General features: G+C 39.0%; 1 non-coding gene across 1 annotated transcript; it reads right to left on the reverse strand.

Moving 5' to 3' along the window:
* Positions 1–2650: 2650 nt before the first annotated feature.
* Positions 2651–2758, reverse strand: LOC112745118 (small nucleolar RNA R71). Its single transcript, XR_003173062.1, has one exon. It is a non-coding gene; the product is annotated as a small nucleolar RNA R71 (small nucleolar RNA).
* Between the last annotated feature and the right edge of the window lie 11727 nt (positions 2759–14485).

A 14485-nucleotide genomic window follows, 5' to 3' on the forward strand; every position in this document is an offset into this window, starting at 1 on the left:
TGGGCCCCGGAAGTGGATTTATGCATCAATTACTTACTTCAGTAAACCCTAGTAGCTAGTTTAGTATAAATAGAACTTTTTACGGATCTTCGGATCACTTTTGATCAGCTTTATGCTATCTTAGACTTTCATGGGGGCTGGCGATTCGGCCATGCCTGGACCTTTCACTTATGTATTTTCAACGGTAGAGCAAGTTTTTGGCGCCGTTGCCGGGGATTGTTCGAGTTTGGACAACTGACGGTTCATCCTGTTGCTCAGATTAGGTAATTTTCTTCTTATTTCGTTTTCAAAAAGTTTTCAAAATTTTTTCAAAAATATTTTCTTCTTTTTCGCTTTTCCCAATTAATATTCGAAAAAAAAATTTTTCCTCTTGTTTTCGAAAATTATTCAAAATTTTTAAGAATGAATTCTAGAGTTTCATGGTAACATGTTGAAGCCTGGCTGGCTGTAAAGCTATATCCAAATTCTTTTGGATTGAGGCTTTCACTTGTCAACATAAAAGGCATGTATATGAAGTTGGATGAAGTATCAGCTGTTATATGCCTGATTTGTATCTTCTAAAGCTTGGCTGGCTAGTGAGCCATGTCTAACCCTTGGATTGGAGTTTTAGGCTAACATTGAAAGATTCCTGGAATTCTTATTAAAAATTTTGAATTTCTTGTTTTCTTTTTCCTATATGTTTTTCAAAAAAAAAAATTTAAAAGAAAATACAAAAAAATTTATAAAATCAAAAAAAAAAAGAAAATCAAAAAATATTTTGTGTTTTTTGTTTGAGTCTTGAGTCAATTTTTAAGTTTGGTGTCAATTGCATTTTTTCTAAAAATTCTTTATGCATTTTTTTGATAATTCATGCATTCATAGTGTTCTTCATGATCTTCAAGTTGTTCTTGGCCAGTCTTCTTGTTTGATCTTCATATTTTCTTGTTTTGTGTCTTTTCTTGTTTTTCATATGCATTCTTGCATTCATAGTGTCTATACATGAAAAATTTCTAAGTTTGGTGTCTTGCATGTTTTCTTTTCTTGAAAATTTTTCAAAAATAAGTTCTTGATGTTCATCTTGACATTCAAAGTGTTCTTGGTGTTCATCTTGACATTCATGGTGTTCTTGCATGCATCACATGTTTAGATCCAAAATTTTCATGCATTGCATCATTTTCATGTTTTTCTCTTTCGTCATTAAAAATTCAAAAAAAAAAAAATATCTTTCCCTTTTTCACTCATAAATTTTCGAAAATTTGAGTTGACTTTTTCAAAACTTTTTAAAATTTAGTTGTTTCTTATGAGTCAAATCAAATTTTCAATTTAAAAACCTTATCTTTTTCAAAATCTTTTTCATTTTTCTTATTTATTTTCGAAAATTTTAAAAATATTTTTCAAAAATTATTTTCTTAATTTTATCTCATAATTTTCGAAAATATCATCAACAATTAATGTTTTGATTCAAAAATTTCGAGTTTGTTACTTACTTGTTAAGAAAGATTCAAACTTTAAATTCTAGAATCATATCTTGTGATTTCTTGTGAGTTAAGTCATTAATTATGATTTTAAAAATCAAATCTTTTTCAAAACTAATTCTAATCATATCTTCCTATCATATCTTATTTTCTTAAATCTTATCTTTTTCAAAAATTTAATTTTCAAATATCTTTCCTAACTTCTTATCTTCTTATCTTTTCAAAATTGATTTTCAAATCTTTTTCAACTAACTAATTGACTTTTTGTTTATTTCTTATCTTTTTCAAAACTACCTAACTAACTCTCTCTCTAATTTTCGAAAATTTCTTCCCTCTTTTTCAAAAATTCTTTTTAATTAACTAATTGTTTCAATTTTTAATTTTTATTTGATTTCATTCCTAATTTTCGAAAATCACTAACCCCTTTTCAAAATTTTATTTTCGAAAATCCTCCTTCTCTCTCATCTCCTTCTATTTATTTATTCATCTACTAACACTTCATCTCACCCAAATTCGAACCCCCTCTGCCATCTGTGTTCGAATTTTCTCTTCTTCCCTTTTTTACATTACATTCTTTTCTTCTTCTACTCACACAGGGGAACCTCTATACCTGGGTAAAAAGGATCCCTATTATTATTATTTTTCTGTTCCTTCTTTTTCATATGAGCAGGAGCAAGGACACGAACATTCTTGTTGAAGCAGACCCAGAACCTGAAAGGACTCTGAAGAGGAAACTAAGAGAAGCTAAATTACAACAATCCAGAGATAACCTTACAGAAATTTTTGAAAAGGAAGAGGAGATGGCAGCCGAAAATAATAATAATGCAAGGAGGATGCTTGGTGACTTTACTGCACCAAATTCTAATTTACATGGAAGAAGCATCTCCATTCCTACCATAGGAGCAAACAATTTTGAGCTTAAACCTCAATTAGTTTCTCTGATGCAACAAAACTGCAAGTTTCATGGACTTCCATCTGAAGATCCTTTTCAGTTCTTAACTGAATTCTCACAGATCTGTGATACTGTTAAGACTAATGGAGTGGATCCTGAAGTCTACAGGCTCATGCTTTTCCCGTTTTCTGTAAGAGACAGAGCTAGAGTGTGGTTGGACTCTCAACCCAAAGATAGCCTGAACTCTTGGGATAAGCTGGTCACGACTTTCTTAGCCAAGTTCTTTCCTCCTCAAAAGCTGAGTAAGCTTAGAGTGGATGTTCAAACTTTCAGACAGAAGGAAGGTGAATCCCTCTATGAAGCTTGGGAGAGATACAAGCAACTGACTAAAAAGTGTCCTTCTGACATGCTTTCAGAATGGACCATCCTGGATATATTCTATGATGGTCTGTCTGAATTAACTAAGATGTCATTGGATACTTCTGTAGGTGGATCCATTCACCTCAAGAAAACGCCTACAGAAGCTCAAGAACTCATTGACATGGTTGCTAATAACCAGTTCATGTACACTTCTGAGAGGAATCCTGTGAGTAATGGGACGCCTCAGAAGAAGGGAGCTCTTGAAATTGATACTCTGAATGCCATATTGGCTCAGAATAAAATATTGACTCAGCAAGTCAACATGATTTCTCCGAGTCTGAATGGAATGCAAGCTGCATCCAACAGTACTCAAGAGGCATCTTCTGAAGAAGAAGCTTATGATCCTGAAAATCCTGCAATAGCAGAGGTGAATTACATGGGTGAACCATATGAAAACACCTATAATCCCTCATGGAGAAATCACCCAAATCTCTCATAGAAGGATTAACAAAAGCCTCAACAAGGCTTTAATAATGGTGGAAGAAACAGGTTTAACAATAGTAAACCTTTTCCATCATCCACTCAGCAACAGACAAAGAATTCTGAGCAGAATTCATTTAGCTTAGCAAATTTAGTCTCTGATCTATCTAAGGCCACTGTGAGTTTCATGAATAAAACAAGGTCTTCCATTAGAAATTTGGAAGCACAAGTGGGCCAGCTGAGTAAGAAGATCACTGAAACTCCTCCTAGTACTCTCCCAAGCAATACAGAAGAAAATCCAAAAGGAGAGTGCAAGGCCATTGACATAGTCAACATGGCCGAACCTAGAGAGGAAGGGGAGGACGTGAATCCCAAGGAGGAAGACCTCCTGGGACGTCTAGTGATCAACAAGGAGTTTCCCTTTGAGGAACCAAAGGACTCTGAGGCTCATCTAGAGACCATAGAGATTCCATTAAACCTCCTTATGCCCTTCATGAGCTCTGATGAGTATTCCTCTTCAGAAGAGAATGAGGATGTTACTGAAGAGCAAGTTGCCAAGCTCCTTGGTGCAATCATGAAGCTGAATGCCAATTTATTTGGTAGTGAGACTTAGGGAGATGAACCTCCCCTATTCACCAATGAACTAAATGCATTAGATCAACTGAGATTGCCTCAGAAGAAGCAGGATCCTGGAAAGTTCCTAATACCTGGTACCATAGGCACCATGACCTTTGAGAAGGCTCTATGTGACCTTGGGTCAAGAATAAACCTCATGCCACTCTCTATAATGGAGAAACTGGGAATCTTTGAGGTACAAGCTGCTAGAATCTCATTAGAGATGGTAGACAATTCCAGAAAACAGGCTTATGGACAAGTAGAGGACATGTTAGTAAAGGTTGAAGGCCTTTACATCCCTACTGATTTCATAATCCTAGATACTGGGAAGGATGAGGATAAATTCATCATCCTTGGAAGACCCTTCCTAGCCACAGCAAGAGCTGTGATAGATGTTAATAGAGGTGAATTAGTCCTTCAAGTGAATGGGGACTCCCTTGTGTTTACAACTCAAGGTTATCCTTCTGTAAACATGGAAAAGAGGCACAGTAAGCTTCTCCCACTGCAGAGTCAACCAGAGCCCCCACAGTCAAACTCTAAGTTTGGTGTTGAACTCCCATATCCAAACTCTAAGTTTGGTGTTGGAAAGTCTCAACAATGCTCTGAACATTTGTGAGGCTCCATGAGAACCCACTGTCAAGCTATTGACATTAAAGAAGCGCTTATTGGAAGGCAACCCAATTTTTATCTATCTCATTTTATTTTTATTGTTATATCCATGTTTTATTAGGTTTATGATCATGTGGAGTCACAAAATAAATATAAAAATTAAAAACGGAATCAAAAACAGCAGAAGAAAAATCACACCCTGGAGGAGGATCTTACTGGCGTTTAAACGCTAGTAAGGAGCATCTGGCTGGCGTACAACGCCAGAACAGAGCATGGATCTGGTGTTGAATGCCCAAAACAAGCAGCATCCTGGCGTTCAGACGCCAGGAATGCACACTGAGGAAAGCTGGCGCTGAACGCCAGAAACAAGCATAGAACTGGCGTTCAACGCCAGAAACATGCTGCATTTGGGCGCTGAACGCCCAGAACAAGCATCAATTCGGCGTTTAAACGCCAGAATTGCATGCAAAAGCATTTTACATGCCTAATTAGTGCAGGGATGTAAATCCTTGACACCTCAGGATCTGTGGACCCCACAGGATCCCCACATACCTCCACTCACCTTACCTCCTCATAATCTTATATCACCCTCTCTCTCTCCATTCACAGTCATCCCTTCTGTTTTCCATTCACCACTCACATCCATTACTCCCCTAAAACCATCATACAACCCACCTACACCCACCCACTCAAATTCAAACCATCAACTCACCTCCATATCTTCTTCTTCTTCTACTATTCTTTCTTCTTTTGCTCGAGGGCGAGCAATATTCTAAGTTTGGTGTGGTAAAAGCATAGCTTTTTTATTTTTTCATAACCATTGATGGCACCTAAAGGCCAGAAAAACCTCTAGAAAGAGAAAAGAGAAGACAAAAGCTTCCACCTCCAAGTCATAGGAGATGGAGAGATTCATCTCAAGGGTCTATAGCTCAGTGGTAGAACATTTGACTGCAAATCAAGAGATCCCTGAGGTACCTCAAGGGATGCACTTTCCTCCACAAAACTATTGGGAGCAACAAAGACAAGGAAGAGACATTGAAGAGCTCAAGGACATCATTGGTTCCTCAAGGAGAAAACGCCACCATCACTAAGGTGGACTCATTCCTTGTTCTTACATTCTCTGTATTTCGTTTTCTTTTTGTTAAGTGCTTATCCATGTTTGTGTCTTATTACATGATCATTAGTATTTAGTAACTTTGTCTTAAAGTTATGAATGTTCTATGAATCCATCACCTCTCTTAAATGAAAAATGTTTTAATTCAAAAGAACAAGAAGTACATGAGTTTCGAATTTATCCTTGAACTTAGTTTAATTATATTGATGTGGAGACAATACTTTTTGTTTTCTGAATGAATGCTTGAACAATGCATATGTCTTTTGAAGTTGTTGTTTATGAATGTTAAATATGTTGGCTCTTGAAAGAATGATGACAAGGAGACATGTTATTTGATAATCTGAAAAATCATAAAAATGATTCTTGAAGCAAGAAAAAGCAGTGAATACAAAGCTTGCAGAAAAAAAAATGGCGAAAAAAAAAAGAGAAAAAGCAAGCAAAAAAAGCCAATAACCCTAAAAACCAAAAGGCAAGGGTAAATAAAAAGGATCCCAAGGCTTTGAGAATCAATGGATAGGCGGGCCTAAAGGAATAAAATCCTGGCCTAAGCGGCTAAACCAAGCTGTCCCTAACCATGTGCATATGGCGTGAACCCTAGACACCTCTAATTGGGGACTTTAGCAAAGCTGAGTCACAATCTAAAAAGGTTCACCCAGTTATGTGTCTGTGACATTTATGTATCCGGTGGTAATACTGGAAAACAAAGTGCTTAGGGCCACGGCCAAGACTCATAAAGTAGCTGTGTTCAAGAATCAACATACTGAACTAGGAGAATCAATAACACTATCTAAACTCTGAGTTCCTATAGATGCCAATCATTCTGAACCTCAATGGATAAAGTGAGATGCCAAAACTATTCAAGAGGCAAAAAGCTACAAGTCCCGCTCATCTGATTGGAGCTATGTTTCATTGATAGTTTGAATTTATAGTATATTCTCTTCTTTTTATCTTATTTGATTTTCAGTTGCTTGGGGACAAGCAACAATTTAAGTTTGGTGTTGTGATGAGCGGATAATTTATACGTTTTTTGGCATTGTTTTTAGTATGTTTTTAGTAGGATCTAGTTACTTTTAGGATGTTTGATGCACAAAAAACTTGTCTCACAACAAATCTCCCTTCGGCAAGTGTACCGAATTTGTCGTCAAGTAAAAACTCACAATAGAGTGAGGTCGAATCCCACAGGGATTGATTGATCAAGCAACTTTAATTAGAAGAATGTTCTAGTTGAGCGAATCCAAAATTTGGGTTGAGAGTTGCAAAAAATAAAATAGCGGGAATGTAAATAACAGAAAAGTAAATGCTAGAATTAAATGACTGGAAGTAAATGACTGAAAATAAATTGCAGAATTGTAAATGGGAATGGGGGATTTGCTCATAAAAGTAAATGGCAGAAATTAAAGAGAATGGGTAAGATCAGAGATAGGGAGTTCATTGGGCTTAGGAGATGTTGCAATTCTCCGGATCAAGTTCATTTTCATCTCTTCCTCAATCAATGCACTCATTGATCTCCTTGGCAATCTTAATTGATTGAATTACAATTTCTTGCAATTAAATCTCTCAAGTCTTGATCAATAGCCAATTCCTTGGTCAATTGCTCATGAGAAGAGATGAATTATGGTCACTGATTATACCACATGCATTTCCCAAATCAAGTATTGAGAGGGTTATAGTCACATACCCATCCAAACCCAATTTGGCCCAGCATGAGAAAGTATTTCTAGCTTGATCTCTTCATTCCTCTTTCAAGGTTCAAAAGAGATCCAAGTTTGAATAGCTTCTTTTCCAAGATAACTACTCAATTGGATGAAGATCGAAAGCTTTCAAGTAAAATCAAGAGAAAAGATAGAAGAAGAATAATGAAAATTAGTATTGATCCATCAAATTACAACAGAGCTCCCTAACCCAATGAAAGGGGTTTAGTTGTTCATAGCTCTTGAAAATGAAAACAAAGATGCAGAATACATCATAAAACTAGAAAATGCACAGAAAGTAAAATACAGAGAGTAGTTCTCTTTTTCCAACCTCCAGAACTCCTTTAACAATTCAAAGCTACTCCTATATATACTACTTCTCTCAGCTTCTAGTTGGCTCTTCAAGTCTTGGGCCTTTCGATCTTGAGTTTGAAGCAGTTCTCTTCTTCATTTGGGCTTGGCTTTACTTGCAGAGAGAAAATGTGAAGTGGGCAGAGACTTTAGCTCAGGACGTTAGGGGTGTTAACATTTAGTGAAAATATGAGTTCAAGAACGTTAGTGACGATCAACTTTCTCACTAACGTTACTAAGTAAAAGCCACGTTAGCTTCAACGTTAGTGGCATAAACGTTGCCACTAATGTTGCTTCTAAGTCCTTCGCACACGTTATTGAGACTTAACATTTCTAATAACTTTGAAAAGCCCCCTTTGTTCCCACGTTAGAGCCCACGTTAACTTAGTTAACGTGGCTCTTTAACGTGGGCTTGCCATCCTTCGAGAACGTTAGTGACACTCAACATTGTCACTAACGTTCCAAGGTGCCCCTATGCCTCACGTTAGAGTCCACGTTAACTAGGTTAACGTGGCTTCTAACGTGGCCATGCTTAGCCATCCCCAACGTTAGTGACAATGTTGAGTGTCACTAACGTTGGCCATTCTTTCACTCATCAACGTTAGCTTCCACGTTAACTAAGTTAACGTGGAAGTTAACGTGGCTCCTTGGGGGGTTGTGTGGTTGCTTCCAACGTTAGTGACAATGTTGGGTACTAACGTTGTCGACCACTCTTTCTTCTTACGTTAGCTCCCACGTTAAACAAGTTAACGTGGGAGTTAACGTGGTATGTTTCTCCTTAGGCCAATGTTAGTGACAATGTTGAATGTCACTAACGTTGGCGTTTCTCCCCCTTTCTAACGTTAGAGGCCACGTTAACTAAGTTAACGTGGACTCTAACATGGCCACTTATGAGCATCTGCCAACGTTAGTGACAATGTTAAGTGTCACTAACGTTGGCTCAACTTCCCTTCTCCACGTTAGAGTTCATGTTAACTTAGTTGACGTGACTCTTAACGTGGTGAATGATGGCTTCGAGAGCGTTATTGGCAATCACTTTTCTCATTAACTTTGCAAGTTACCTCCCATTCCTTGCTTCCTTTGGTCCTGAAATCAAGCAATAGAGTGCATCAAAGTTCTAGTCCAAGTCATGGGTAATGCAACGTACAATTTGTCACTAAACTTATGCAAAATCCTCATGAAATAATGTAAAATGCACAATGTATGCTTGAATCAAGGTGTAAGTGAATATCTACCCAAAACTAGCTTATTTCCTAAGGAAATGCATGAAACTAACCTAAAAATAGTAAAGAACAGGTCAGTAAAACTGGCCAAGATGCCCTGGCATCACAACACCAAACTTAAAGCATGCTTGTCCCTAAGCAAGTACTGGAACAAGAGAATGATGAATGGAATGCCAAGAGCAATGAGTCATTCTTGTGGAAGTCATATCACTGATTTTATGGTGGTTTCATGCATAGCAACTTAGGTTCATTCCTGGCTTTCAGACCTTTATCATGTCTTAAAACACTCACTTTGCTTACATCCCATGAGACTTTTATTCATTGATCCCTTTATTGTCATTTCAGAGCTTATTGGTGTTCTTAGGCTAAGTGGTCTGTAAGGGGGCAACTTTTTAAGATAAGCTTTCAGCCAACACTCCTGAACCAGTTGGTTCAAGGTGCTAGGTGTTGAAGCACACCTAAGGACTTACTCCCTCAAGTCTCTCCCCCATACATACACACCACAGGCATATAGTTCATTTATTTTCCTTCTTGAGACCTTGGTGTCCAGCACCTCTTTTGGTTACTAAATGCTCTGTGGTGAGGGTTACTCTTGATAATGGACTTTCAGCCGATAATCCCGTGTTAGTTAACCCAAGTTACCAGGTGATAAAGCACCCCTAAGAGCTTATTCATCCAAGTAAATCCCTCACACAGGAACACCACATACACATATCTTAAGATTAAAACCATTGGTGCCTAGCCTTATTGCTTACTCTTTTTCTTTTGTTTTTTTCCACTTTCATTATTCTTTTCTCTTTCTCTTATTAGGATCTTGTCATACACTTAGTCTCATGAGGTGTGTTCAAAGCAAATTATTCAGGCCAGATAGTTGTCATCCCACCTTATGATTGAACCAACTTAGCTAACTTATGATCATACCATAAACTCATGAATGTACTCCATAGTGTGAACTCCACTCTGGTCTTTTGAAACATAAACATTCTCTCTTCATTTGATTAAAAAGGGACAGGCATACAAGTAAGTAAAGTAGGGATGCAGTGACATAAAGACTAGTGCACATAGACCTATTCAGAACTTAAAAGACAGAATTTAAAAAGGTTTAAACATAACATGGAAGCAAGTTCTATTTCATACAAGATCTTCCTTATTTAAAGCATATAAAACATGGACCAAAAATAACTCCACCACCTGTCATTCATGTGGATGCCCATGCTCCCATCCTTGCTTGTCCTCATTGTGTCTCTCTTGAGTGCTTGTACTTCCACTTCCTTTGCCTTTTCCAAGCAGCTTCTTCCAGAAACCACCATCTTCCATCTTCTTCTTGAGTGTCTCCTTTTGTTGTTTCACCTTCCTCTCTTCTTGTTCTACAAAATCTTTTTGGACTTCATCATATATAGGGATGACATAGTGTAGCTGATGCATATTACTGGTCATGTAGTTCAACTTGGCTTGAGTGTTCACATAGAACTCCTCCCTATGTAGTTGCCTTCCTTCATTGAGTACGCTGAACTCATTGAAAGTTTTCATTTGGGCTATCTACCGCTGGTTGAGTTCTTGCAAGTGCTTCTCTTGAAGCTCTTGCCTCTCATTCACTTGGTTGATGGCTTGAGTGAGCCGGGAGTAGTGTTCCTGCTGCTGCTCCATTTGTTGTTTTTGCCATGCTTCCTGTTGGCTCAGCCAGTTGGTTTGAAGGTTCAGTATTTGCTCTTGTCCTTCCATATGTCTCATCCCCAAATCCTCAATGGCTCTTAGAAGGTGACTCATGTTCAAGTTGGCTAGATCAGAATACTCTCCTTGTTGATATTCTTCCTGATGAGGTTCCTCTTGGTGAACTCTTTCTTTTGCTTTTGGTTTTCCTATTTGTGGTCTTCTTTGTTGTTGAGTAGGTGTAGTATAAACCAATCGCTCGAGTGTAACTGGCCTCCCTGGGTTCACCCAGTCTGGATTGCTGTCCTCAAATACTACCTTGGCCTTGTTGCATAAGCGGAGAATGGTGCTGGGGTACCAAAGCCTGGCACCTGAATCAACTTTCTCAGCAGAATCTTGAATCCCCTCGGCGATGAGCTTATTCACATTGATTTCTCCACCCTGTATTAAGCAATGCACCATAGTAGCTCGATTGATGTTTACCTCTAAATTATTTGCAGCTGGTAGAATGGACCTCCTTACGAGTTCAAACCACCCCTTGGCTTCAGGGCTCAGGTCTCCCCTCTTGATGAACTTGGGTCTTCTATCTGTGTACCTCTCCCAGTCGGCTGCTATAACACAGATGTCTGACAGTATCTCTGAGAGCTCATCATTATCAGGGCTTCTACTTATCCTTGCCTGATAACTGGCCTCATCAAAATGAGGTGATTTCAGGTGAAGAGCTCTTATTATGGCATTTGGGCTAAAGTCCACCTCCTTTCCTCTAACGTAACTTTTGAAAGTTGGGGCCTTGGTCTTATCTTCTCTTACCACATTTGCATAAAATTTTTTGATGAGGTTTCCATTGATCTTCCCCTCTGGACTTGTGAGCAATTGCCACCCCCTCTGTTCGATTTTCTCCAGAATTTGTGGTGACTCATTTGCATTGATTTGGAAGATCAACTCTGGCAATATTTTTCTGGCCCTTATCCGTTCGAATTCATGTTCATGAAAGGTAGTTTTGAATCTCTTCTCATCGAAAGGAACACTCTCCATGGGTTCCTTCCTCTTTTGCCTCTTTGAGCTTGATGATTCCATGAATTGAGTTGCTGTTTTGAAAAGGGGGGTTGGAGGATACGGATAGATGAGGAATAGGTTGGCTAGGATAGAGTATGATGAAGGGGGTTGAGCAAGCCAAAAGTATGAAGTGTGGGGAGTGGGAATTTGAGTTTGAGGAATGAGCATGCACTAAGGTTCACTTATATAGGGAGATCATGAGTGGATGGAAGGTGTGGATTGCAAGGATTGTTACTTGATGGACGGTTGGGGTTGTGTATGAAGGAAGGACAAGGATCATCACTTAATGAGAGTGATTGGTTCGGTCTTCAAGGGTCTTCCTTCTCCAATGTTGCCTGGCAACGTTTCCCCATGCGTTCCCTCTTGAGACATGTGTGTAGTGCTCTTCATTAAGTGGCAGAATCTCCCCCTATTTAATTGTCCAATCAATCCCTTTTTATGCTTTTTTTGTTTTCCTATAAGGATTTAAAATAAGGAAATTAATATCATAAAAATCAAGCTCTACGGCTAGAATAATAAAGAGAAGAAAAAAAGAGTTTGTTTATTTATGAATTTCAACTGACTAACTACTTGTGTATCCTTATGCATTTTGGTGGCACCATGGGGTGACACCAAACTTAGTTTGAAGCAATGTGATGAAAAGTTTTGTTCAAAGCTCCCAAGACTAGCATGCATCTTGGTTTGCTTTGAACACCAAACTTGTTCTTCACTATATACTGCATGATAAAGATTTCACCAAGTGTTTGTCAAGTTTGGGTTGAAATTCATAAACATTGATTTATTCATTATTTTAAAAACATATAAAACATGGGTTGCCTCCCATGAAGCGCTTCTTTAGCGTCACTAGCTTGACGTTTTTCCCTCATCAAGGTGGTTGGTAGTGCTTAAAGTCCTCCCCTCTTGCTGTGGACTTATATCCATTGGTTGGATCAATGATCTCCACATGTTCCAAGGAAAGAACTTCATTGATAGTGAAGACCTTGGGTAACTGAGATGGTACACTAGGGAGATTAGGGGGAATATCTGGGAAGTAAGCTGAGACAACTCTATCCCCTGGAGAGAAGTCTTTCGTAGGGATCTTCTTGTTTCTCCACCTCCTTGGTACCTTCTTCTTTGTTTCTTTTGAGGTTGCCTTCCCCTTGGTGACCTCTTTTTCTAAAGGAGTTGTGATGCTGTCTTCACCTGCCTCTAGAGGTTTAGGTTCCTCCAACTTTTCCTTGAGCTGTGGCAATTGCTGTTTTCCTTGTTTATCTATTAAGGGGATCTCAGAATGAACTGGCTGTGCTTCAGTGCTTGTTTCCTCCTTCAGTGTCTCATTATCATTTGTGCTTAGTTCCTTGTCCTCTTGATCTGTTTCTTGTGAGAGTTTGAAAACATTGAAGCTGAGTCGTTCATCATGGATTCTCAATATTAGCTCCCCTTTCTCTACATCGATAAGTGCTCTGGCCGTAGCTAGGAATGGTCTTCCCAATATGATTGGATGAGTGTGACTCTCTTCCATGTCCAGGATGACAAAGTCTGTTGGGAAAAAGTATTTCCCAACCTTTAGCAACACATTTTCCACCACTCCTATTGCTTGCTTTTGAGTTTTGTCAGCCAGTCTGATGATTACATCTGTGGGCATTATCTCATTGATCTGCAGCCTCTTTACCAGGGATAAGGGCAGTAAGTTGATGCTGGCCCCCAAATCGCATAGTGCTCTATCGAACATAGTTTCACCTATGGCACAAGGGATGTGAAAACTCCCTGGGTCTCTTCTTTTTGTAGGCAACTCAGGTTGAATAAGGGCACTACATTCCTTATTCATCACTATAGTCTGGCCTCCTTTGAGTGAGCTTTTCCTGGGAAGAAGTTCATTCATATACTTGATGAATGCAGGCATTTGTTGAATTGCCTTGATGAATGGTATGTTCACATGCAGAGATGCAAACAAGTCTAGGAACCTTGAGTATCTTCTTTTTCCCACAGCACCATTGAGCAGTTGAGGGAAGGGTGCATAGAGCTTCAGCAACTCTTGTTGTGAGATTTCTGGTTCTTGGTGATCTTTATCCTCCTCCTTTGTTGAGTTGTCTTCAGGTTGTTCGAAAAGTGTGTTTTGCTTGTCTTCAGTCTCTTGATCACTTGTAGTGACCATTTTGCAATCTTCCCATCTTACTTTCTTTGCTTCTCCTTTGGGGTTTTTCTCCGTGTCACTTCGGAAGCTATCAGTAGGTTTGGGAATCTTCTCAGCTAAATATCCCACCTGGAATTCCAGCTTCCTAATGGTCTCTCCCTGGTTCTTAATATTGGCTCGCACCTCCTCTTTGAACACCTTATTTTCTTGAATCTCTTGGCATATTCCTTCAAGTAAGGCTTCAATCTTAGAGAGCTTGTCATCAATTGATGAGTGATTCGGAGCAGATGTGCTGTTTTGGTTTTGATAAGCGTGTGGAGAAGTGTTGTTGTGGGGGTGTTGAGATGTCCTCTGTGTGAACTGCTGGAGAGCTGTATTGTTGTTGGAGTTATGACGTCTCTGGTCTTGGTTTTGATTTTGCTCACTTCCCCACCCAAAGTTTGGGTGGTTTCTCCATCCAGGGTTGTAGGTATTGGAGTATGGATCATAGTTTTTCCTTGGTGAATTTCCAATGTAATTGGCTTGCTCCTGACTACCCTCTGCTTCTTCATTCACTCCTTCTTGGGTTGTTGATGAAGTTGAGACTGCTGCTACTTGGTTCCTCTCCATCTTCTTGGTGAGGTCAGCCAGCTGCTGGGTAATGAGCTTGTTTTGGGCCAACAGAGCATCTACATTGTTTAGCTCCATTACTCCTCTTGTGTTCCCTCTTTCGGAAGCATAGAAGTAGTCGTTCTCTGCTACTGTTTCAATAACATCTATGGCTTCCTCAATAGTCTTCTTCTTGTTCAAAGATCCTCCGGATGAATGGTCTACGGCCTTCTTTGACTCATAAGAGAGCCCTTTATAGAAAATGTGCAGCTGCACCCATTCGTTGAAC

The sequence above is a fragment of the Arachis hypogaea genome, chromosome 14, assembly GCF_003086295.3.
Source record: "Arachis hypogaea cultivar Tifrunner chromosome 14, arahy.Tifrunner.gnm2.J5K5, whole genome shotgun sequence".
Taxonomy (NCBI): domain Eukaryota; kingdom Viridiplantae; phylum Streptophyta; class Magnoliopsida; order Fabales; family Fabaceae; genus Arachis; species Arachis hypogaea.